Raw genomic sequence first — 21,163 nt, 5'->3', positions numbered from 1 at the left:
CATGGTCTTAACGCATGACAAGGTTTAGGAAATCTCGGGCCCTTGGAAAATCAAATGGTGAGTCCTGCCACACAGTAAGGCATAGGTTCCTTTCTTGCATGTCCAAATTTTAATGTGGGTTTTTCAGCAAAGGCACCTTTCTCCTCGTGCTCTGACTTTTAGACTTAGACTGATGACAATTGTCAAGACACTATACAGGGCTAATTACATCTTTTTTCCTTGTGATTCCTGCCTTGGCCCCACCAAGTCAGAGAACTCTCATCAGTTCGCCACGGTAGAGAACCATATATATATATACAAATGCATAAATAAATAAATAAATAAATAAATAATATATGTATATATGTATCTAATGGCTGATACCCACAGATCAATCACTCCATAAAAAAATCCATTGTACCAGGGGCGTCATTTGCTGGTCCCCAGCCTGTGTCACTAGCCTCCTTTACACCCCTGGGGAAATTCCAAATCACAGTGGTCACAGAAGTGTGTTTTTAGAGCTTTGTAGGATATACATGGAGCTGACATTCGTTGAGAATGCCTACGGTAGAGAGGGTCTGAAAACAATCAGGGCTCTTGGCCTTGAGGCCAGGAAGAGAATGCCTGCCCCGAGAAACAATCCTGCCTTGGCTCCAGTGGCCTGATGGATGGGAGGTCAATAGAGTGGCCTCTGTAAGGCACAGGGGTAGGGAACGCTTTGTGGGCCCTGTCCTTCAGTAGATGTCCTTCGAGATGTCCCTAAGTCCGATATGCCCAAGAAGTTGCCTCGGCTCACCGTGAGCTCTAGTGTGTGCCAGATGGCCCATCCTCAAAGCCCCTTCATGATGGATGTGGATCTCATGCCTTGTGTCACAGTGTGATTTTGAAGGTCTTCCCCCGCATATCCTACCTAATCTTTATGGGAGGTGTTAGGATCCAACTAGGCGGGACAGTCAAGTGGAGGATAACTTGTTCTATCCCTGTGCCATGAACCAGAAAAGTCTGGGCCTCCTGACTCTACCTATGGGTATTGCGCTGCAGTCCCTGATCAGTGGCTCCTGTCCAAATTCCTTGGAATTGTCCAGGACAGTGTATACATTTGGAATTGCCATTCTGCACCCACAGGTCAGAAGGTTAGAAGATTGCCTCCATCAGGCCAGAGGCTGGAGGCCTTGCTTCTAAGGTGGAAAGGTTCTTGGGGTGTCAGAGGCTTTAGAAGGCGAGGGCACACGATGTTTAGAGATTCCCAGCCCTTGGGTTGATATTTCCAATTACCTGAAATGTGCCAGGATGCTTTGGGCTGTGAAACGGCATCCCAGGTCACTGAAAGACAGCACAGGAGACAGGGACATGAGCAGCGTGTTGGGCGCTAAAGCCTTGCATGAGGCTAGAGAGTCACACCAGGTGCTTTGGAATGGAGCCCTCAGGGCTCTCCTAGGTATGTGCACCTGGATAGCTTGGATTCCCCAGGAGGGGAAACAGGGCTTTGGGAAGCAGGGCCTGAGAATTGGGCCTCAAGGAAGCCACAAGGAGACGAGGCACCTGTTTCTCTCCTGCCCTGCAGCTTGGGCCTCAGCGTAATCCTATTGAGCATGATTTTTATGTCATCATCTCTCTTCGTGACATAGGTTTGTCATCATAGACCCAGGTTTCCGGAGAGCACAGCGACACATGCGTTTAGGACACAAACAACATTGCTTACCAGGGCTGCCATTGCTGAAGAGGGTCTTGGCAGTGAGAAGGTTAGGACCAAAGGACAGCTGGGCCTGGTGAACTCTGCTTCAAGGGAAGCAGCAGAATGAGTTCTCTTCTTCCTAAGGGAACCTTTTCGGGAGGAAGAAAGGGGAGGATGTCAGGGCACTCTTGAGATGGGCCACTGATGACACTGCTCGGTCTGCGGGATGGGACCATGGTCTGAAAGCATGACAAGGTTTAGGAAATCTCGGGTCCTTGGAAAATCAAATGGTGAGTCCTGCCACACAGTAAGGCATAGGTTCCATACTTGCATGTCCAAATTTTAATGTGAGTTTTTCAGTAAAGGCACCTTTCCCCTCGTGCTCTGACTTTTAGACTTAGACTGATGACAATTGTCAAGACACTATACAGGGCTAATTACATCTTTTTTCCTTGTGATTCCTGCCTTGGCCCCACCAAGTCAGAGAACTCTCATCAGTTCTCCATGGTAGAGAACCATATATATATATATATACAAATGCATAAATAAATAAATAAATAAATAAATAAATAAATAAATAAATAAATAAATACATAAATAATATGTGTATATATGTATCTAATGGCTGATACCCACAGATCAATCACTCCATAAAAAAATCCATTGTACCAGGGGCGTCATTTGCTGGTCCCCAGCCTGTGTCACTAGCCTCCTTTACACCCCTGGGGAAATTCCAAATCACAGTGGTCAGAGAAGTGTGTTTTTAGAGCTTTGTAGGATATACATGGAGCTGACATTCGTTGAGAATGCCTACGGTAGAGAGGGTCTGAAAACAATCAGGGCTCTTGGCCTTGAGGCCAGGAAGAGAATGCCTGCCCCGAGAAACAATCCTGCCTTGGCTCCAGTGGCCTGATGGAAGGGAGGTCAATAGAGTGGCCTCTGTAAGGCACAGGGGTAGGGAACGCTTTGTGGGCCCTGTCCTTCAGTAGATGTCCTTCGAGATGTCCCTAAGTCCGATATGCCCAAGAAGTTGCCTCGGCTCACTGTGAGCTCTAGTGTGTGCCAGATGGCCCATCCTCAAAGCCCCTTCATGATGGATGTGGATCTCATGCCTTGTGTCACAGTGTGATTTTGAAGGTCTTCCCCCGCATATCCTACCTAATCTTTATGGGAGGTGTTAGGATCCAACTAGGCGGGACAGTCAAGTGGAGGGTAACTTGTTCTATCCCTGTGCCATGAACCAGAAATGTCTGGGCCTCCTGACTCTACCTATTTGTATTGCGCTGCAGTCCCTGATCAGTGGCTCCTGTCCAAATTCCTTGGAATTGTCCAGGACAGTGTATACATTTGGAATTGCCATTCTGCACCCACAGGTCAGAAGGGTAGAAGATTGCCTCCATCAGGCCAGAGGCTGGAGGCCTTGCTTCTAAGGTGGAAAGGTTCTTGGGGTGTCAGAGGCTTTAGAAGGCGAGGGCACACGATGTTTAGAGATTCCCAGCCCTTGGGTTGATATTTCCAATTACCTGAAATGTGCCAGGATGCTTCGGGCTGTGAAACGGCATCCCAGGTCACTGAAAGACAGCACAGGAGACAGGGACATGAGCAGCGTGTTGGGCGCTAAAGCCTTGCATGAGGCTAGAGAGTCACACCAGGTGCTTTGGAATGGAGCCCTCAGGGCTCTCCTAGGTATGTGCACCTGGATAGCTTGGATTCCCCAGGAGGGGAAACAGGGCTTTGGGAAGCAGGGCCTGAGAATTGGGCCTCAAGGAAGCCACAAGGAGACGAGGCACCTGTTTCTCTCCTGCCCTGCAGCTTGGGCCTCAGCGTAATCCTATTGAGCATGATTTTTATGTCATCATCTCTCTTTGTGACATAGGTTTGTCATCATAGACCCAGGTTTCCGGAGAGCACAGCGACACATGCGTTTAGGACACAAACAACATTGCTTACCAGGGCTGCCATTGCTGAAGAGGGACTTGGCCGTGAGAAGGTTAGGCCCAAAGGAAAGCTGGGCCTGGTGAACTCTGCTTCAAGGGAAGCAGCAGAATGAGTTCTCTTCTTCCTAAGGGAACCTTTTTGGGAGGAAGAAAGGGGAGGATGTCAGGGCACTCTTTTGATGGGCCACTGATGACACTGCTCGGTCTGCGGGATGGGACCATGGTCTGAAAGCATGACAAGGTTTAGGAAATCTCGGGCCCTTGGAAAATCAAATGGTGAGTCCTGCCACACAGTAAGGCATAGGTTCCTTTCTTGCATGTCCAAATTTTAATGTGGGTTTTTCAGCAAAGGCACCTTTCTCCTCGTGCTCTGACTTTTAGACTTAGACTGATGACAATTGTCAAGACACTATACAGGGCTAATTACATCTTTTTTCCTTGTGATTCCTGCCTTGGCCCCACCAAGTCAGAGAACTCTCATCAGTTCGCCACGGTAGAGAACCATATATATATATACAAATGCATAAATAAATAAATAAATAAATAATATATGTATATATGTATCTAATGGCTGATACCCACAGATCAATCACTCCATAAAAAAATCCATTGTACCAGGGGCGTCATTTGCTGGTCCCCAGCCTGTGTCACTAGCCTCCTTTACACCCCTGGGGAAATTCCAAATCACAGTGGTCACAGAAGTGTGTTTTTAGAGCTTTGTAGGATATACATGGAGCTGACATTCGTTGAGAATGCCTACGGTAGAGAGGGTCTGAAAACAATCAGGGCTCTTGGCCTTGCAGCCAGGAAGAGAACGCCTGCCCAGAGAAACAATCCTGCCTTGGCTCCAGTGGCCTGATGGATGGGAGGTCAATAGAGTGGCCTCTGTAAGGCACAGGGGTAGGGAACGCTTTGTGGGCCCTGTCCTTCAGTAGATGTCCTTCGAGATGTCCCTAAGTCCGATATGCCCAAGAAGTTGCCTGGGCTCACCGTGAGCTCTAGTGTGTGCCAGATGGCCCCTCCTCAAAGCCCCTTCATGATGGATGTGGATCTCATGCCTTGTGTCACAGTGTGATTTTGAAGGTCTTCCCCCGCATATCCTACCTAATCTGTATGGGAGGTGTTAGGATCCAACTAGGCGGGACAGTCAAGTGGTGGGTAACTTGTTCTATCCCTGTGCCATGAACCAGAAAAGTCTGGGCCTCCTGACTCTACCTATGGGTATTGCGCTGCAGTCCCTGATCAGTGGCTCCTGTCCAATTTCCTTGGAATTGTCCAGGATAGTGTATACATTTGGAATTGCCATTCTGCACCCACAGGTCAGAAGGGTAGAAGATTGCCACCATCAGGCCAGAGCCTGGAGGCCTTGCTTCTAAGGTGGAAAGGTTCTTGGGGTGTCAGAGGCTTTAGAAGGCGAGGGCACACGATGTTTAGAGATTCCCAGCCCTTGGGTTGATATTTCCAATTACCTGAAATGTGCCAGGATGCTTCGGGCTGTGAAACGGCATCCCAGGTCACTGAAAGACAGCACAGGAGACAGGGACATGAGCAGCGTGTTGGGTGCTAAAGCCTTGCATGAGGCTAGAGAGTCACACCAGGTGCTTTGGAATGGAGCCCTCAGGGCTCTCCTAGGTATGTGCACCTGGATAGCTTGGATTCCCCAGGAGGGGAAACAGGGCTTTGGGAAGCAGGGCCTGAGAATTGGGCCTCAAGGAAGCCACAAGGAGACGAGGCACCTGTTTCTCTCCTGCCCTGCAGCTTGGGCCTCAGCGTAATCCTATTGAGCATGATTTTTATGTCATCATCTCTCTTCGTGACATAGGTTTGTCATCATAGACCCAGGTTTCCGGAGAGCACAGCGACACATGCGTTTAGGACACAAACAACATTGCTTACCAGGGCTGCCATTGCTGAAGAGGGACTTGGCCGTGAGAAGGTTAGGCCCAAAGGAAAGCTGGGCCTGGTGAACTCTGCTTCAAGGGAAGCAGCAGAATGAGTTCTCTTCTTCCTAAGGGAACCTTTTTGGGAGGAAGAAAGGGGAGGATGTCAGGGCACTCTTTTGATGGGCCACTGATGACACTGCTCGGTCTGCGGGATGGGACCATGGTCTGAAAGCATGACAAGGTTTAGGAAATCTCGGGCCCTTGGAAAATCAAATGGTGAGTCCTGCCACACAGTAAGGCATAGGTTCCTTTCTAGCATGTCCAAATTTTAATGTGGGTTTTTCAGCAAAGGCACCTTTCTCCTCGTGCTCTGACTTTTAGACTTAGACTGATGACAATTGTCAAGACACTATACAGGGCTAATTACATCTTTTTTCCTTGTGATTCCTGCCTTGGCCCCACCAAGTCAGAGAACTCTCATCAGTTCGCCACGGTAGAGAACCATATATATATATACAAATGCATAAATAAATAAATAAATAAATAATATATGTATATATGTATCTAATGGCTGATACCCACAGATCAATCACTCCATAAAAAAATCCATTGTACCAGGGGCGTCATTTGCTGGTCCCCAGCCTGTGTCACTAGCCTCCTTTACACCCCTGGGGAAATTCCAAATCACAGTGGTCACAGAAGTGTGTTTTTAGAGCTTTGTAGGATATACATGGAGCTGACATTCGTTGAGAATGCCTACGGTAGAGAGGGTCTGAAAACAATCAGGGCTCTTGGCCTTGAGGCCAGGAAGAGAATGCCTGCCCCGAGAAACAATCCTGCCTTGGCTCCAGTGGCCTGATGGATGGGAGGTCAATAGAGTGGCCTCTGTAAGGCACAGGGGTAGGGAACGCTTTGTGGGCCCTGTCCTTCAGTAGATGTCCTTCGAGATGTCCCTAAGTCCGATATGCCCAAGAAGTTGCCTCGGCTCACTGTGAGCTCTAGTGTGTGCCAGATGGCCCATCCTCAAAGCCCCTTCATGATGGATGTGGATCTCATGCCTTGTGTCACAGTGTGATTTTGAAGGTCTTCCCCCGCATATCCTACCTAATCTTTATGGGAGGTGTTAGGATCCAACTAGGCGGGACAGTCAAGTGGAGGGTAACTTGTTCTATCCCTGTGCCATGAACCAGAAATGTCTGGGCCTCCTGACTCTACCTATTTGTATTGCGCTGCAGTCCCTGATCAGTGGCTCCTGTCCAAATTCCTTGGAATTGTCCAGGACAGTGTATACATTTGGAATTGCCATTCTGCACCCACAGGTCAGAAGGGTAGAAGATTGCCTCCATCAGGCCAGAGGCTGGAGGCCTTGCTTCTAAGGTGGAAAGGTTCTTGGGGTGTCAGAGGCTTTAGAAGGCGAGGGCACACGATGTTTAGAGATTCCCAGCCCTTGGGTTGATATTTCCAATTACCTGAAATGTGCCAGGATGCTTCGGGCTGTGAAACGGCATCCCAGGTCACTGAAAGACAGCACAGGAGACAGGGACATGAGCAGCGTGTTGGGCGCTAAAGCCTTGCATGAGGCTAGAGAGTCACACCAGGTGCTTTGGAATGGAGCCCTCAGGGCTCTCCTAGGTATGTGCACCTGGATAGCTTGGATTCCCCAGGAGGGGAAACAGGGCTTTGGGAAGCAGGGCCTGAGAATTGGGCCTCAAGGAAGCCACAAGGAGACGAGGCACCTGTTTCTCTCCTGCCCTGCAGCTTGGGCCTCAGCGTAATCCTATTGAGCATGATTTTTATGTCATCATCTCTCTTTGTGACATAGGTTTGTCATCATAGACCCAGGTTTCCGGAGAGCACAGCGACACATGCGTTTAGGACACAAACAACATTGCTTACCAGGGCTGCCATTGCTGAAGAGGGTCTTGGCAGTGAGAAGGTTAGGACCAAAGGACAGCTGGGCCTGGTGAACTCTGCTTCAAGGGAAGCAGCAGAATGAGTTCTCTTCTTCCTAAGGGAACCTTTTCGGGAGGAAGAAAGGGGAGGATGTCAGGGCACTCTTGAGATGGGCCACTGATGACACTGCTCGGTCTGCGGGATGGGACCATGGTCTGAAAGCATGACAAGGTTTAGGAAATCTCGGGTCCTTGGAAAATCAAATGGTGAGTCCTGCCACACAGTAAGGCATAGGTTCCATACTTGCATGTCCAAATTTTAATGTGAGTTTTTCAGTAAAGGCACCTTTCCCCTCGTGCTCTGACTTTTAGACTTAGACTGATGACAATTGTCAAGACACTATACAGGGCTAATTACATCTTTTTTCCTTGTGATTCCTGCCTTGGCCCCACCAAGTCAGAGAACTCTCATCAGTTCTCCATGGTAGAGAACCATATATATATATATATACAAATGCATAAATAAATAAATTAAATAAATAAATAAATAAATACATAAATAATATGTGTATATATGTATCTAATGGCTGATACCCACAGATCAATCACTCCATAAAAAAATCCATTGTACCAGGGGCGTCATTTGCTGGTCCCCAGCCTGTGTCACTAGCCTCCTTTACACCCCTGGGGAAATTCCAAATCACAGTGGTCAGAGAAGTGTGTTTTTAGAGCTTTGTAGGATATACATGGAGCTGACATTCGTTGAGAATGCCTACGGTAGAGAGGGTCTGAAAACAATCAGGGCTCTTGGCCTTGAGGCCAGGAAGAGAATGCCTGCCCCGAGAAACAATCCTGCCTTGGCTCCAGTGGCCTGATGGAAGGGAGGTCAATAGAGTGGCCTCTGTAAGGCACAGGGGTAGGGAACGCTTTGTGGGCCCTGTCCTTCAGTAGATGTCCTTCGAGATGTCCCTAAGTCCGATATGCACAAGAAGTTGCCTCGGCTCACCGTGAGCTCTAGTGTGTGCCAGATGGCCCCTCCTCAAAGCCCCTTCATGATGGATGTGGATCTCATGCCTTGTGTCACAGTGTGATTTTGAAGATCTTCCCCCGCATATCCGACCTAATCTGTATGGGAGGTGTTAGGATCCAACTAGGCGGGACAGTCAAGTGGTGGGTAACTTGTTCTATCCCTGTGCCATGAACCAGAAAAGTCTGGGCCTCCTGACTCTACCTATGGGTATTGCGCTGCAGTCCCTGATCAGTGTCTCCTGTCCAATTTCCTTGGAATTGTCCAGGACAGTGTATACATTTGGAATTGCCATTCTGCACCCATAGGTCAGAAGGGTAGAAGATTGCCACCATTAGGCCAGAGCCTGGAGGCCTTGCTTCTAAGGTTGAAAGGTTCTTGGGGTGTCAGAGGCTTTAGAAGGCGAGGGCACACGATGTTTAGAGATCCCCAGGCCTTGGGTTGATATTTCCAATTACCTGAAATGTGCCAGGATGCTTCGGGCTGTGAAACGGCATCCCAGGTCACTGAAAGACAGCACAGGAGACAGGGACATGAGCAGCGTGTTGGGCGCTAAAGCCTTGCATGAGGCTAGAGAGTCACACCAGGTGCTTTGGAATGGAGCCCTCAGGGCTCTCCTAGGTATGTGCACCTGGATAGCTTGGATTCCCCAGGAGGGGAAACAGGGCTTTGGGAAGCAGGGCCTGAGAATTGGGCCTCAAGGAAGCCACAAGGAGACGAGGCACCTGTTTCTCTCCTGCCCTGCAGCTTGGGCCTCAGCGTAATCCTATTGAGCATGATTTTTATGTCATCATCTCTCTTCATGACATAGGTTTGTCATCATAGACCCAGGTTTCCGGAGAGCACAGCGACACATGCGTTTAGGACACAAACAACATTGCTTACCAGGGCTGCCATTGCTGAAGAGGGTCTTGGCAGTGAGAAGGTTAGGCCCAAAGGACAGCTGGGCCTGGTGAACTCTGCTTCAAGGGAAGCAGCAGAATGAGTTCTTTTCTTCCTAAGGAAACCTTTTTGGGAGGAAGAAAGGGGAGGATGTCAGGGCACTCTTTTGATGGGCCACTGATGACACTGCTCGGTCTGCGGGATGGGACCATTGTCTGAAAGCATGACAAGGTTTAGGAAATCTCGGGCCCTTGGAAAATCAAATGGTGAGTCCTGCCACACAGTAAGGCATAGGTTCCTTTCTTGCATGTCCAAATTTTAATGTGAGTTTTTCAGCAAAGGCACCTTTGTCCTCGTGCTCTGACTTTTAGACTTAGACTGATGACAATTGTCAAGACACTATGCAGGGCTAATTACATCTTTTTTCCTTGTGATTCCTGCCTTGGCCCCACCAAGTCAGAGAACTCTCATCAGTTCTCCATGGTAGAGGACCATATATATATATATACAAATGCATAAATAAATAAGTAAATAAATAAATAAATAAATAAATAAAATATGTATATATGTATCTAATGGCTGATACCCACAGATAAATCACTCCATAAAAAAATCCATTGTACCAGGGGCGTCATTTGCTGGTCCCCAGCCTGTGTCACTAGCCTCCTTTACACCCCTGGGGAAATTCCAAATCACAGTGGTCACAGAAGTGTGTTTTTAGAGCTTTGTAGGATATACATGGAGCTGACATTCGTTGAGAATGCCTACGGTAGAGAGGGTCTGAAAACAATCAGGGCTCTTGGCCTTGCGGCCAGGAAGAGAACGCCTGCCCAGAGAAACAATCCTGCCTTGGCTCCAGTGGCCTGATGGATGGGAGGTCAATAGAGTGGCCTCTGTAAGGCACAGGGGTAGGGAACGCTTTGTGGGCCCTGTCCTTCAGTAGATGTCCTTCGAGATGTCCCTAAGTCCGATATGCCCAAGAAGTTGCCTGGGCTCACCGTGAGCTCTAGTGTGTGCCAGATGGCCCCTCCTCAAAGCCCCTTCATGATGGATGTGGATCTCATGCCTTGTGTCACAGTGTGATTTTGAAGGTCTTCCCCCGCATATCCTACCTAATCTGTATGGGAGGTGTTAGGATCCAACTAGGCGGGACAGTCAAGTGGTGGGTAACTTGTTCTATCCCTGTGCCATGAACCAGAAAAGTCTGGGCCTCCTGACTCTACCTATGGGTATTGCGCTGCAGTCCCTGATCAGTGGCTCCTGTCCAATTTCCTTGGAATTGTCCAGGATAGTGTATACATTTGGAATTGCCATTCTGCACCCACAGGTCAGAAGGGTAAAAGATTGCCACCATCAGGCCAGAGCCTGGAGGCCTTGCTTCTAAGGTGGAAAGGTTCTTGGGGTGTCAGAGGCTTTAGAAGGCGAGGGCACACGATGTTTAGAGATTCCCAGCCCTTGGGTTGATATTTCCAATTACCTGAAATGTGCCAGGATGCTTCGGGCTGTGAAACGGCATCCCAGGTCACTGAAAGACAGCACAGGAGACAGGGACATGAGCAGCGTGTTGGGCGCTAAAGCCTTGCATGAGGCTAGAGAGTCACACCAGGTGCTTTGGAATGGAGCCCTCAGGGCTCTCCTAGGTATGTGCACCTGGATAGCTTGGATTCCCCAGGAGGGGAAACAGGGCTTTGGGAAGCAGGGCCTGAGAATTGGGCCTCAAGGAAGCCACAAGGAGACGAGGCACCTGTTTCTCTCCTGCCCTGCAGCTTGGGCCTCAGCGTAATCCTATTGAGCATGATTTTTATGTCATCATCTCTCTTCGTGACATAGGTTTGTCATCATAGACCCAGGTTTCCGGAGAGCACAGCGACACATGCGTTTAGGACACAAACAACATTGCTTACCAGGGCTGCCATTGCTGAAGAGGGTCTTGGCAGTGAGAAGGTTAGGCCCAAAGGACAGCTGGGCCTGGTGAACTCTGCTTCAAGGGAAGCAGCAGAATGAGTTCTCTTCTTCCTAAGGGAACCTTTTCGGGAGGAAGAAAGGGGAGGTTGTCAGGGCACTCTTGAGATGGGCCACTGATGACACTGCTCAGTCTGCGGGATGGGACCATGGTCTGAAAGCATGACAAGGTTTAGGAAATCTCGGGCCCTTGGAAAATCAAATGGTGAGTCCTGCCACACAGTAAGGCATAGGTTCCATACTTGCATGTCCAAATTTTAATGTGAGTTTTTCAGTAAAGGCACCTTTCCCCTCGTGCTCTGACTTTTAGACTTAGACTGATGACAATTGTCAAGACACTATACAGGGCTAATTACATCTTTTTTCCTTGTGATTCCTGCCTTGGCCCCACCAAGTCAGAGAACTCTCATCAGTTCTCCATGGTAGAGAACCATATATATATATACAAATGCATAAATAAATAAATAAATGAATAAATAAATAAATAAATAAAATATGTATATATGTATCTAATGGCTGATACCCACAGATCAATCACTCCATAAAAAAATCCATTGTACCAGGGGCGTCATTTGCTGGTCCCCAGCCTGTGTCACTAGCCTCCTTTACACCCCTGGGGAAATTCCAAATCACAGTGGTCACAGAAGTGTGTTTTTAGAGCTTTGTAGGATATACATGGAGCTGACATTCGTTGAGAATGCCTACGGTAGAGAGGGTCTGAAAACAATCAGGGCTCTTGGCCTTTTGGCCAGGAAGAGAATGCCTGCCCCGAAAAACAATCCTGCCTTGGCTCCAGTGGCCTGATGGAAGGGAGGTCAATAGAGTGGCCTCTGTAAGGCACAGGGGTAGGGAACGCTTTGTGGGCCCTGTCCTTCAGTAGATGTCCTTCGAGATGTCCCTAAGTCCGATATGCCCAAGAAGTTGCCTCGGCCCACCGTGAGCTCTAGGGTGTGCCAGATGGCCCTTCCTCAAAGCCCCTTCATGATGGATGTGGGTCACATGCCTTGTGTCACAGTGTGACCTTGAAGGTCTTCCACCACCCATCCGACCTAGTCTGTATGGGAGGTGCTAGGATCCAACTAGGCGGGACAGTCAAGTGGAGGGTAACTTGTTCTATCCCTGTGCCATGAACCAGAAAAGTCTGGGCATCCTGACTCTACCTATGGGTATTGGGCTGCAGTCCCTGATCAGTGGCTCCTGTCCAAATTCCTTGGAATTGTCCAGGACAGTGTATACATTTGGAATTGCCATTCTGCACCCATAGGTCAGAAGGGTAGAAGATTGCCTCCATCAGGCCAGAGCCTGGAGGCCTTGCTTCTAAGGTGGAAAGGTTCTTGGGGTGTCAGAGGCTTTAGAAGGTGAGGGCACACGATGTTTAGAGATTCCCAGCCCTTGGGTTGATATTTCCAATTACCTGAAATGTGCCAGGATGCTTCGGGCTGTGAAACGGCATCCCAGGTCACTGAAAGACAGCACAGGAGACAGGGACATGAGCAGCCTGTTGGGCGCTAAAGCCTTGCATGAGGCTAGAGAGTCACACCAGGTGCTTTGGAATGGAGCCCTCAGGGCTCTCCTAGGTATGTGCACCTGGATAGCTTGGATTCCCCAGGAGGGGAAACAGGGCTTTGGGAAGCAGGGCCTGAGAATTGGGCCTCAAGGAAGCCACAAGGAGACGAGGCACCTGTTTCACTCCTGCCCTGCAGCTTGGGCCTCAGCGTAATCCTATTGAGCATGATTTTTATGTCATCATCTCTCTTCGTGACATAGGTTTGTCATCATAGACCTAGGTTTCCGGAGAGCACAGCGACACATGCGTTTAGGACACAAACAACATTGCTTACCAGGGCTGCCATTGCTGAAGAGGGCCTTGGCAGTGAGAAGGTTAGGCCCAAAGGACAGCTGGGCCTGGTGAACTCTGCTTCAAGGGAAGCAGCAGAATGAGTTCTCTTCTTCCTATGGGAACCTTTTCGGGAGGAAGAAAGGGGAGGATGTCAGGGCACTCTTGAGATGGGCCACTGATGACACTGCTCGGTCTGCGGGATGGGACCATGGTCTGAACGCATGACAAGGTTTAGGAAATCTCGGGCCCTTGGAAAATCAAATGGTGAGTCCTGCCACACAGTAAGGCATAGGTTCCATACTTGCATGTCCAAATTTTAATGTGAGTTTTTCAGTAAAGGCACCTTTCCCCTCGTGCTCTGACTTTTAGACTTAGACTGATGACAATTGTCAAGACACTATACAGGGCTAATTACATCTTTTTTCCTTGTGATTCCTGCCTTGGCCCCACCAAGTCAGAGAACTCTCATCAGTTCTCCATGGTAGAGAACCATATATATATATATATACAAATGCATAAATAAATAAATAAATGAATAAATAAATAAATAAATAAATGAAATATGTATATATGTATCTAATGGCTGATACCCACAGATCAATCACTCCATCAAAAAATCCATTGTATCAGGGGCGTCATTTGCTGGTCCCCAGCCTGTGTCACTAGCCTCCTTTACACCCCTGGGGAAATTCCAAATCACAGTGGTCACAGAAGTGTGTTTTTAGAGCTTTGTAGGATATACATGGAGCTGACATTCGTTGAGAATGCCTACCATAGAGAGAGTCTGAAAACAATCAGGGCTCTTGACCTTGAGGCCAGGAAGAGAATGCCTGCCCCGAAAAACAATCCTGCCTTGGCTCCAGTGGCCTGATGGAAGGGAGGTCAATAGAGTGGCCTCTGTAAGGCACAGGGGTAGGGAACGCTTTGTGGGCCCTGTCCTTCAGTAGATGTCCTTCGAGATGTCCCTAAGTCCGATATGCCCAAGAAGTTGCCTCGGCCCACCGTGAACTCTAGGGTGTGCCAGATGGCCCTTCCTCAAAGCCCCTTCATGATGGATGTGGGTCTCATGCCTTGTGTCACAGTGTGACCTTGAAGGTCTTCCCCCGCCAATCCGACCTAGTCTGTATGGTAGGTGCTAGGATCCAACTAGGCGGGACAGTCAAGTGGAGGGTAACTTGTTCTATCCCTGTGCCATGAACCAGAAAAGTCTGGGCCTCCTGACTCTACCTATTTGTATTGCGCTGCAGTCCCTGATCAGTGGCTCCTGTCCAAATTCCTTGGAATTGTCCAGGACAGTGTATACATTTGGAATTGCCATTCTGCACCCACAGGTCAGAAGGATAGAAGATTGCCTCCATCAGGCCAGAGCCTGGAGGCCTTGCTTCTAAGGTGGAAAGGTTCTTGGGGTGTCAGAGGCTTTAGAAGGCGAGGGCACACGATGTTTAGAGATTCCCAGCCCTTGGGTTGATATTTCCAATTACCTGAAATGTGCCAGGATGCTTCGGGCTGTGAAACGGCATCCCAGGTCACTGAAAGACAGCACAGGAGACAGGGACATGAGCAGCGTGTTGGGCGCTAAAGCCTTGCATGAGGCTAGAGAGTCACACCAGGTGCTTTGGAATGGAGCCCTCAGGGCTCTCCTAGGTATGTGCACCTGGATAGCTTGGATTCCCCAGGAAGGGAAACAGGGCTTTGGGAAGCAGGGCCTGAGAATTGGGCCTCAAGGAAGCCACAAGGAGACGAGGCACCTGTTTCTCTCCTGCCCTGCAGCTCGGGCCTCAGCGTAATCCTATTGAGCATGATTTTTATGTCATCATCTCTCTTCGTGACATAGGTTTGTCATCATAGACCCAGTTTTCCGGAGAGCACAGCGACACATGCGTTTAGGACACAAACAACATTGCTTACCAGGGCTGCCATTGCTGAAGAGGGACTTGGCCGTGAGAAGGTTAGGCCCAAAGGAAAGCTGGGCCTGGTGAACTCTGCTTCAAGGGAAGCAGCAGAATGAGTTCTCTTCTTCCTAAGGAAACCTTTTTGGGAGGAAGAAAGGGGAGGATGTCAGGGCACTCTTTTGATGGGCCACTGATGACACTGCTCGGTCTGCGGGATGGGACCATGGTCTGAAAGCATGACAAGGTTTAGGAAATCTCGGGCCCTTGGAAAATCAAATGGTGAGTCCTGCCACACAGTAAGGCATAGGTTCCTTTCTTGCATGTCCAAAGTTTAATGTGAGTTTTTCAGCAAAGGCACCTTTCTCCTCGTGCTCTGACTTTTAGACTTAGACTGATGACAATTGTCAAGACACTATACAGGGCTAATTACATCTTTTTTCCTTGTGATTCCTGCCTTGGCCCCACCAAGTCAGAGAACTCTCATCAGTTCTCCATGGTAGAGAACCATATATATATATACAAATGCATAAATAAATAAATAAATAAATAAATAAATAATATATGTATATATGTATCTAATGGCTGATACCCACAGATCAATCACTCCATAAAAAAATCCATTGTACCAGGGGCGTCATTTGCTGGTCCCCAGCCTGTGTCACTAGCCTCCTTTACACCCCTGGGGAAATTCCAAATCACAGTGGTCACAGAAGTGTGTTTTTAGAGCTTTGTAGGATATACATGGAGCTGACATTCGTTGAGAATGCCTACGGTAGAGAGGGTCTGAAAACAATCAGGGCTCTTGGCCTTGCGGCCAGGAAGAGAATGCCTGCCCCGAAAAACAATCCTGCCTTGGCTCCAGTGGCCTGATGGAAGGGAGGTCAATAGAGTGGCCTCTGTAAGGCACAGGGGTAGGGAACGCTTTGTGGGCCCTGTCCTTCAGTAGATGTCCTTCGAGATGTCCCTAAGTCCGATATGCCCAAGAAGTTGCCTCGGCCCACCGTGAGCTCTAGGGTGTGCCAGGTGGCCCTTCCTCAAAGCCCCTTCATGATGGATGTGGGTCTCATGCCTTGTGTCACAGTGTGACCTTGAAGGTCTTCTTCCGCCCATCCGACCTAGTCTGTATGGGAGGTGCTAGGATCCAACTAGGCGGGACAGTCAAGTGGAGGGTAACTTGTTCTATCCCTGTGCCATGAACCAGAAAAGTCTGGGCCTCCTGACACTACCTATGGGTATTGCGCTGCAGACCCTGATCAGTGGCTCCTGTCCAAATTCCTTGGAATTGTCCAGGACAGTGAATACACTTGGAATTGCCATTCTGCTCCCATAGGTCCGAAGGGTAGAAGATTGCCTCCATCAGGCCAGAGCCTGGAGGCCTTGCTTCTAAGGTGGAAAGGTTCTTGGGGTGTCAGAGGCTTTAGAAGGTGAGGGCACACGATGTTTAGAGATTCCCAGCCCTTGGGTTGATATTTCCAATTACCTGAAATGTGCCAGGATGCTTCGGGCTGTGAAACGGCATCCCAGGTCACTGAAAGACAGCACAGGAGATAGGGACATGAGCAGCGTGTTGGGCGCTAAAGCCTTGCATGAGGCTAGAGAGTCACACCAGGTGCTTTGGAATGGAGCCTTCAGGGCTCTCCTAGGTATGTGCACCTGGATAGCTTGGATTCCCCAGGAGGGGAAACAGGGCTTTGGGAAGCAGGGCCTGAGAATTGGGCCTCAAGGAAGCCACAAGGAGATGAGGCACCTGTTTCTCTCCTGCCCTGCAGCTTGGGCCTCAGCGTAATCCTATTGAGCCTGATTTTTATGTCATCATCTCTCTTCGTGACATAGGTTTGTCATCACAGACCCAGGTTTCCGGAGAGCACAGCGACACATGCGTTTAGGACACAAACAACATTGCTTACCAGGGCTGCCATTGCTGAAGAGGGCCTTGGCCGTGAGAAGGTTAGGCCCAAAGGACAGCTGGGCCTGGTGAACTCTGCTTCAAGGGAAGCAGCAGAATGAGTTCTCTTCTTCCTAAGGGAACCTTTTCGGGAGGAAGAAAGGGGAGGATGTCAGGGCCCTCTTGAGATGGGCCACTGATGACACTGCTCGGTCTGCGGGATGGGACCATGGTCTGAACGCATGACAAGGTTTAGGAAATCTTGGGCCCTTGGAAAATCAAATGGTGAGTCCTGCCACACAGTAAGGCATAGTTTCCTGTCTTGCATGCCCAAATTTTAATGTGAGTTTTTCAGTAAAGGCACCTTTCCCCTTGTGCTCTGACTTTTAGACTTAGACTGATGACAATTGTCAAGACACTATACAGGGCTAATTACATCTTTTTTCCTTGTGATTCCTGCCTTGGCCCCACCAAGTCAGAGAACTCTCATCAGTTCTCCATGGTAGAGAACCATATATATATATACAAATGCATAAATAAATAAATAAATAAATAATATATGTATATATGTATCTAATGGCTGATACCCACAGATCAATCACTCCATAAAAAAATCCATTGTACCAGGGGCGTCATTTGCTGGTCCCCAGCCTGTGTCACTAGCCTCCTTTACACCCCTGGGGAAATTCCAAATCACAGTGGTCACAGAAGTGTGTTTTTAGAGCTTTGTAGGATATACATGGAGCTGACATTCGTTGAGAATGCCTACGGTAGAGAGGGTCTGAAAACAATCAGGGCTCTTGGCCTTTTGGCCAGGAAGAGAATGCCTGCCCCGAAAAACAATCCTGCCTTGGCTCCAGTGGCCTGATGGAAGGGAGGTCAATAGAGTGGCCTCTGTAAGGCACAGGGGTAGGGAACGCTTTGTGGGCCCTGTCCTTCAGTAGATGTCCTTCGAGATGTCCCTAAGTCCGATATGCCCAAGAAGTTGCCTCGGCCCACTGTGAGCTCTAGGGTGTGCCAGATGGCCCTTCCTCAAAGCCCCTTCATGATGGATGTGGGTCTCATGCCTTGTGTCACAGTGTGACCTTGAAGGACTTCCCCCGCCCATCCGACCTAGTCTGTATGGGAGGTGCTAGGATCCAACTAGGCGGGACAGTCAAGTGGAGGGTAACTTGTTCTATCCCTGTGCCATGAACCAGAAAAGTCTGGGCCTCCTGACTCTACCTATTTGTATTGCGCTGCAGTCCCTGATCAGTGGCTCCTGTCCAATTTCCTTGGAATTGTCCAGGACAGTGTATACATTTGGAATTGCCATTCTGCACCCACAGGTCAGAAGGATAGAAGATTGCCTCCATCAGGCCAGAGCCTGGAGGCCTTGCTTCTAAGGTGGAAAGGTTCTTGGGGTGTCAGAGGCTTTAGAAGGCGAGGGCACACGATGTTTAGAGATTACCAGGCCTTGGGTTGATATTTCCAATTACCTGAAATGTGCCAGGATGCTTCGGGCTGTGAAACGGCATCCCAGGTCACTGAAAGACAGCACAGGAGACAGGGACATGAGCAGCGTGTTGGGCGCTAAAGCCTTGCATGAGGCTAGATTGTCACACCAGGTGCTTTGGAATGGAGCCCTCAGGGCTCTCCTAGGTATGTGCACCTGGATAGCTTGGATTCCCCAGGAGGGGAAACAGGGCTTTGGGAAACAGGGCCTGAGAATTGGGACTCAAGGAAGCCACAAGGAGACGAGGCACCTGTTTCTCTCCTGCCCTGCAGCTTGGGCCTCAGCGTAATCCTATTGAGCATGATTTTTATGTCATCATCTCTCTTCGTGACATAGGTTTGTCATCATAGACCCAGGTTTCTGGAGAGCACAGCGACACATGCGTTTAGGACACAAACAACATTGCTTACCAGGGCTGCCATTGCTGAAGAGGGCCTTGGCCGTGAGAAGGTTAGGCCCAAAGGACAGCTGGGCCTGGTGAACTCTGCTTCAAGGGAAGCAGCAGAATGAGTTCTCTTCTTCCTAAGGGAACCTTTTCGGGAGGAAGAAAGGGGAGGATGTCAGGGCACTCTTGAGATGGGCCACTGATGACACTGCTCGGTCTGCGGGATGGGACCATGGTCTGAACGCATGACAAGGTTTAGGAAATCTTGGGCCCTTGGAAAATCAAATGGTGAGTCCTGCCACACAGTAAGGCATAGTTTCCTGTCTTGCATGTCCAAATTTTAATATGAGTTTTTCAGTAAAGGCACCTTTCCCCTCGTGCTCTGACTTTTAGACTTAGACTGATGACAATTGTCAAGACACTATACAGGGCTAATTACATCATTTTCCTTGTGATTCCTGCCTTGGCCCCACCAAGTCAGAGAACTCTCATCAGTTCTCCATGGTAGAGAACCATATATATATATATATATATATATATATATATATATATATATATATATATATACAAATGCATAAATAAATAAATAAATAAATAATATATGTATATATGTATCTAATGGCTGATACCCACAGATCAATCACTCCATAAAAAAATCCATTGTACCAGGGGCGTCATTTGCAGGTCCCCAGCCTGTGTCACTAGCCTCCTTTACACCCCTGGGGAAATTCCAAATCACAGTGGTCACAGTAGTGTGTTTTTAGAGCTTTGTAGGATATACGTGGAGCTGACATTCGTTGAGAATGCCTACGGTAGAGAGGGTCTGAAAACAATCAGGGCTCTTGGCCTTGCGGCCAGGAAGAGAATGCCTGCCCCGAAAAACAATCCTGCCTTGGCTCCAGTGGCCTGATGGAAGGGAGGTCAATAGAGTGGCCTCTGTAAGGCACAGGGGTAGGGAACGCTTTGTGGGCCCTGTCCTTCAGTAGATGTCCTTCGAGATGTCCCTAAGTCCGATATGCCCAAGAAGTTGCCTCGGCCCACCGTGAGCTCTAGGGTGTGCCAGGTGGCCCTTCCTCAAAGCCCCTTCATGATGGATGTGGGTCTCATGCCTTGTGTCACAGTGTGACCTTGAAGGTCTTCCCCCGCCCATCCGACCTAGTCTGTATGGGAGGTGCTAGGATCCAACTAGGCGGGACAGTCAAGTGGAGGGTAACTTGTTCTATCCCTGTGCCATGAACCAGAAAAGTCTGGGCCTCCTGACTCTACCTATGGGTATTGCGCTGCAGTCCCTGATCAGTGGCTCCTGTCCAAATTCCTTGGAATTGTCCAGGACAGTGAATACACTTGGAATTGCCATTCTGCTCCCATAGGTCAGAAGGGTAGAAGATTGCCTCCATCAGGCCAGAGGCTGGAGGCCTTGCTTCTAAGGTGGAAAGGTTCTTGGGGTGTCAGAGGCTTTAGAAGGCGAGGGCACACGATGTTTAGAGATTCCCAGCCCTTGGGTTGATATTTCCAATTACCTGAAATGTGCCAGGATGCTTCGGGCTGTGAAACGGCATCCCAGGTCACTGAAAGACAGCACAGGAGACAGGGACATGAGCAGCGTGTTGGGCGCTAAAGCCTTGCATGAGGCTAGAGAGTCACACCAGGTGCTTTGGAATGGAGCCCTCAGGGCTCTCCTAGGTATGTGCACCTGGATAGCTTGGATTCCCCAGGAGGGGAAACAGGGCTTTGGGAAGCAGGGCCTGAGAATTGGGCCTCAAGGAAGCCACAAGGAGATGAGGCACCTGTTTCTCTCCTGCCCTGCAGCTTGGGCCTCAGCGTAATCCTATTGAGCATGATTTTTATGTCATCATCTCTCTTCGTGACATAGGTTTGTCATCATAGACCCAGGTTTCCGGAGAGCACAGCGACACATGCGTTTAGGACACAAACAACATTGCTTACCAGGGCTGCCATTGATGAAGAGGGACTTGGCCGTGAGAAGGTTAGGCCCAAAGGACAGCTGGGCCTGGTGAACTCTGCTTCAAGGGAAGCAGCAGAATGAGTTCTCTTCTTCCTAAGGGAACCTTTTCGGGAGGAAGAAAGGGGAGGATGTCAGGGCCCTCTTGAGATGGGCCACTGATGACACTGCTCGGTCTGCGGGATGGGACCATGGTCTGAATGCATGACAAGGTTTAGGAAATCTCGGGCCCTTGGAAAATCAAATGGTGAGTCCTGCCACACAGTAAGGCATAGTTTCCTGTCTTGCATGCCCAAATTTTAATGTGAGTTTTTCAGTAAAGGCACCTTTCCCCTCGTGCTCTGACTTTTAGACTTAGACTGATGACAATTGTCAAGACACTATACAGGGCTAATTACATCTTTTTTCCTTGTGATTCCTGCCTTGGCCCCACCAAGTCAGAGAACTCTCATCAGTTCTCCATGGT

The 21,163-nt window shown here is 49.1% G+C and overlaps 11 non-coding genes across 11 annotated transcripts; all 11 read right to left on the bottom strand.

Annotated features, from left to right (window-relative positions):
* Positions 1–1,546: 1,546 nt before the first annotated feature.
* LOC131902983 (small nucleolar RNA SNORD115) lies at positions 1,547–1,625 on the bottom strand. Its single transcript, XR_009377248.1, has one exon. It is a non-coding gene; the product is annotated as a small nucleolar RNA SNORD115 (small nucleolar RNA).
* Positions 1,626–3,469: 1,844 nt separating this feature from the next.
* On the bottom strand, positions 3,470–3,548 carry LOC131903015 (small nucleolar RNA SNORD115). The gene has a single exon (XR_009377278.1). It is a non-coding gene; the product is annotated as a small nucleolar RNA SNORD115 (small nucleolar RNA).
* A 1,804-nt stretch (positions 3,549–5,352) lies between these two features.
* On the bottom strand, positions 5,353–5,431 carry LOC131902982 (small nucleolar RNA SNORD115). Its single transcript, XR_009377247.1, has one exon. It is a non-coding gene; the product is annotated as a small nucleolar RNA SNORD115 (small nucleolar RNA).
* Positions 5,432–7,235: 1,804 nt separating this feature from the next.
* Positions 7,236–7,314, bottom strand: LOC131903014 (small nucleolar RNA SNORD115). Its single transcript, XR_009377277.1, has one exon. It is a non-coding gene; the product is annotated as a small nucleolar RNA SNORD115 (small nucleolar RNA).
* A 1,829-nt stretch (positions 7,315–9,143) lies between these two features.
* LOC131902910 (small nucleolar RNA SNORD115) lies at positions 9,144–9,222 on the bottom strand. The gene has a single exon (XR_009377180.1). It is a non-coding gene; the product is annotated as a small nucleolar RNA SNORD115 (small nucleolar RNA).
* Positions 9,223–11,044: 1,822 nt separating this feature from the next.
* Positions 11,045–11,123, bottom strand: LOC131902981 (small nucleolar RNA SNORD115). The gene has a single exon (XR_009377246.1). It is a non-coding gene; the product is annotated as a small nucleolar RNA SNORD115 (small nucleolar RNA).
* Positions 11,124–12,943: 1,820 nt separating this feature from the next.
* LOC131903031 (small nucleolar RNA SNORD115) lies at positions 12,944–13,022 on the bottom strand. The gene has a single exon (XR_009377293.1). It is a non-coding gene; the product is annotated as a small nucleolar RNA SNORD115 (small nucleolar RNA).
* Positions 13,023–14,850: 1,828 nt separating this feature from the next.
* LOC131902980 (small nucleolar RNA SNORD115) lies at positions 14,851–14,929 on the bottom strand. The gene has a single exon (XR_009377245.1). It is a non-coding gene; the product is annotated as a small nucleolar RNA SNORD115 (small nucleolar RNA).
* A 1,812-nt stretch (positions 14,930–16,741) lies between these two features.
* LOC131903030 (small nucleolar RNA SNORD115) lies at positions 16,742–16,820 on the bottom strand. Its single transcript, XR_009377292.1, has one exon. It is a non-coding gene; the product is annotated as a small nucleolar RNA SNORD115 (small nucleolar RNA).
* Positions 16,821–18,624: 1,804 nt separating this feature from the next.
* On the bottom strand, positions 18,625–18,703 carry LOC131902978 (small nucleolar RNA SNORD115). Its single transcript, XR_009377244.1, has one exon. It is a non-coding gene; the product is annotated as a small nucleolar RNA SNORD115 (small nucleolar RNA).
* Positions 18,704–20,546: 1,843 nt separating this feature from the next.
* LOC131902977 (small nucleolar RNA SNORD115) lies at positions 20,547–20,625 on the bottom strand. Its single transcript, XR_009377243.1, has one exon. It is a non-coding gene; the product is annotated as a small nucleolar RNA SNORD115 (small nucleolar RNA).
* Between the last annotated feature and the right edge of the window lie 538 nt (positions 20,626–21,163).

This window comes from Peromyscus eremicus, chromosome 1 (genome assembly GCF_949786415.1).
Source record: "Peromyscus eremicus chromosome 1, PerEre_H2_v1, whole genome shotgun sequence".
Taxonomy (NCBI): domain Eukaryota; kingdom Metazoa; phylum Chordata; class Mammalia; order Rodentia; family Cricetidae; genus Peromyscus; species Peromyscus eremicus.
This window is presented reverse-complemented; position numbering and strand designations above follow the sequence as displayed.